Here is a 4,248-nt window from a genome sequence, read left to right on the forward strand (position 1 = left end):
GTTGCCCTTCTCTGGACACGCTCCAGCACCTCAACGTCCTTCTTGTAGTGAGGGGCCCAAAACTGAACACAATATTCGAGGTGCGGCCTCACCAGTGCCGAGTACAGGGGCACGATCACTTCCCTACTCCTGCTGGCCACACTATTTCTGATACATGTCTGACCATGAGTGATAGTTGTTAAATCATTTGGAGGAGGTGTGTGTGAGCAATGGGCTGGGCTCTCTACATCCTCAGCAGAGCATTTGGCCCGTTTCACATCCGTGTCTGGAGGCCCTAGAAGTTGTTAAATCATTTGGAGGAGGTGTGTGTGAGCAATGGGCTGGGCTCTCTACATCCTCAGCAGAGCATTTGGCCCGTTTCACATCCGTGTCTGGAGGCCCTAGAATTCAGAATGAACTGGTGGGAATGATGTTTGGCATATCAATTTGATAGTCATTACCTGGATCTATAGCAAAATTTTTGTTGTGTGGTGTGCTTAAGCCTTCCTCAACGAATGGCTTAATTTTTGCTTTAGTATCGCAGCTTCATGGGAGCATGTCTGAATGCTGTGCCCTTGCTAAGGAGCTAGTCTTGAGAGCAATTCAGGAAATGGGAGAGCAAAGCAAATGGTTTTAAACAAAAGTGTTTGACGGTTGAAGATTTTACGTGCTTACTTTCTTTTAGTGTATTCATCTGAATGTTTATAATCTGACATTCTGCTAATCAAATATTTTTATAGAGACAATGTTTTTTCTTGTTTGGTGTTTTGTCTGCAAAAGTTACTGGGGCTCAAATTTATTCAGGATTGGCTCTCCTAAATAGCTGAACTGAAGAAAAACCCATAACTATAGTCCATGTTATTCCTCTATGTGGCAAGTATGTGTAAAAGGATAGAATATATTGAACTGTAAGGTACTGAGAAGTGGGAAAATAAGCTCTAAACTGAGAAAGCATATCTGCATGTGATTATCTTCAAACATGTTTGTGTCTTCAGCTTTGAAGTTGAATACCTGAATTGTGAAGGAAATTAAAAAACCTCTAGTTAGCAGTAACTGATTTTCAAGCCCTCTGTCCTCTCCGGCACACATACAACATGCAGATAACATAAATTTGGCTGTCCTGAAAGGCATTTTAAGTAATAAAGTAGTAAGTGATCCAGGAAGGCAAAGAATGTCTTTCATTTGTTAGGAAAAAAAAATGTTTAAGAAGGAGATAATAATTTTATTCGAAGACATGCTAAAGTGGAGTTTATCAAACAAAATGCAACCACATTTCAGTGATTGTTTGGGAAAGACAATGTCTGTAACCACTCTGATTCTCCACAAAGATGAATTTCCCTTTAGTTTCTAGCTGAAGTAAGTAATTTTGGACCCAATTCCCATATAGCAGTGTCAGCCACTTCCGATTTGATGGGTAGTACTGAGCTATCAAAAGCATGTTGGCATTACTGCAGAATATTATACTTGCCTGAAGAACTTATTTCACCTATAAGTACAACTGAAGTTCTGGAAGTTAATCTGGAAATCCTGAAAAAAAGATATTAAAAGTAGGTTTCAGGTGATGAGGAGCGTTCTCTGTCGGAAGTCTGTTGGGTGGGTGTGCTAGCTAGCACTCCAGGCGTGAATATATCGCTGCTGTCACTCAGTCCTAACAAAACCTTAACTTCCTGCTTTCGCCAGTTGTGCAGAAATCTAAGATATAACCAAGTCATTGGTGTCACTGGACAGAAATAGCGAAATGTTCCTACAATATGATTCAACTTTTTTGTTACAATGTCCAAAGTAAATAACTGCCTCGTGACTTACTGAAAGCATTCTAGTGTTATTTTTATACAAATAGTTATGAAGGGGGTTTTGGTGCTGCTTTGCTTTGAGAAACAAAGAGGAAGTTGCTGCTATGTTAATGGCTATTAATAAAGCATCACAGTTTTATACGAAGCAGTCAGTTTTTAGAGCTCTCTCTGGTATATTGTGGTTAACTAATATGAAATATGTAGCTAAAGCATACCTCCATCTTTCCCAAAACATTTTGTAGATTTTTGGATTATTTAGATATTGTGGTTTCAGAACGTTGTAGAGAAATACTAGTTGGTACTGGAATGTACCTGTGACTTTCTGACTCATCTGCTGCAGAAAGTACTCTCCGAGTAGTGAGTATGTGCAGGCATAGAAAACCTAGATAAGGTTACGTCTAGTTAAATAGCCTGAAATTAAGCTCTGATTGTTGAGCCAATTTAAAGTATTCATAATTAGATGTGTGTTTGTTTATGGTATCCTTCCACTTTTTGGTAGAAGAGTATTTGTTTTGTATATTTGCTTAGCCTTTTCTTTAGTATATTAAAGCAGTTTTCAAGTTCTGTGGAAGAACCTTTGTCTACCTTCAGCTCATCTCACATCCGTCTCCTCAGTTGGGAACACAAACTCTGCATTTGATCAGCTGCACTTCAGCTGAATTTTGTATTTCATGCTTCTTTACAAGGTGAAACAAAAATCAACAAAAATTGTTCAGAAATATTTTTTTAAAAATTCCAGCTCCTCTTCATGTTTTACAGTCAATAAATGTTGATATTAAGATCTTATCTAATCCTGCTGTGTATAGTACTGTCTTTATGACTACTAACTGCAGAATTGTTTATTTAAAAAAAAAATAAAATTCCCCTTCTGAGGATACCTTGCCAACTTACTTAGAGCTTTATGCCCTTGATATATTTGAGTTGTTGAGTTTATATTAAGGAAAATAATTTGCTACTGTTGGGCCTCCAACTTCTAGTGTTTGGGATTCCAGACGTAAAACCTGTCTCTCGAGTAGTCTAGACTTGGTCTTATTTACAGTATTGCTAGCACTTTTAGCTGTGTTATCTTTTTGGCATGATTGGAATGATTTTGTAAACAGCTAGGGTGTGTTTAGTGTCATGTGGAACTTAATTATGCTTTTTATGAGATTAAAAAGTAGAAGCCTTTTGCATAATATACAGGGAAGAAAAGAAGAATGTAAATAGAGGGTAGAGCAAGAGAGGCAAAGCTGAGCTTATTTTAGGAGTCTTGAAGTTTGCTTAGCTGTCCAAAACTTTGCAAGTCAAGTTAGAAGTAAGCAGTTGATAACCTTTATCTTTAGCTGTTTAGTTATGGCTATTATTACAGTGAAATATGGAACAATGCAGCTCAAGGGCTTTTTGTATCTGTGCTGTTCTTGAAATTTTTGTGTAACAAAAGTCATCACCGCGTTTTTGTGTAACAAAATGGAGAAGCTGTGTTGTTTTATTTTAATGTTAACCTTGTGATGCAAACTGACTCTATTGTGGAGAGCTAAAGGACAGATCTGCATTGGTGGGATAACAGGTTTAATATTTCATATTTCCCCCCCCATAACTTCTTATAAGTTAATAAAAGCAGTTATATAAAATACATGAGGTTCATTTGTAGGGATATGTCCTGCTGAAGTCTCAAGTGGATTCAGGATAAGTGTAGCAGAGTTTTTCTGAACAACTTCCTGTGGTTTCCAGCAGTTCCAGAATAATTTAAACACACTGAGGGCAAGCTAATGGTTTTTCTCTGTTTGACTAGAGTTTTCTTTTCTTGTATCACTGAGTAGTATTTAATGTTAATAATAATGTGGATAAATAACAGAATGCTTTAACCTCCTGTCTGATGAAATCACGAAATAAGATAATACAGATCTGTTACTATAAATAGTGTAATGGGAATCTTGATACTTTTTTTTAGCTGCCAGCCCTTCTTTTTCCCCCAGTAGTTGACAACATATTGATAGGTGGAATTGTTTCTCGTTTGAAGATGTCATTCTAGAAACAGTTTATGTGATACTTCTGTATTTCCATGAATTTCATATCAAGGTCTTATCTGCTATTTTATGTGAATTCAATTGATTATTTCCAGGCACATCCACTTAATTTGTTATGCATTAAAGTGTTTGGTGTAGTACTTCGGTGTATTAGATTAGCCTCATGTTAAAGAAAAAGAAATCTGCAAATCCGTTTTTGCTTGGAGCTTTTGAAAACTTATTAAAAGTTCCATGTAGCAGTGAATAATTGTAGAAATGTGATTAACCTTTGAATTGTAGAGAAATCTCTGTAATCCGAGCTGTGAATTTGTGTTGTTCTGGTCTGCAAAACACCACACTGGTCAATGATGCAGAAAGTATGCTAATTGCGACTGAATGCTTTTGTGCAGATTTGCTAGCAGTATTTGCTGTACAAGTGGTTTTGAATATGCAGGTGGATAGTTTAAAGTCACTTGAAATGTGAACTTTGT

Source organism: Aptenodytes forsteri, unplaced genomic scaffold (assembly GCF_000699145.1).
Source record: "Aptenodytes forsteri isolate BGI_AS27 unplaced genomic scaffold, ASM69914v1 Scaffold98, whole genome shotgun sequence".
In the NCBI taxonomy this organism is placed as follows: Eukaryota; Metazoa; Chordata; class Aves; order Sphenisciformes; family Spheniscidae; genus Aptenodytes; species Aptenodytes forsteri.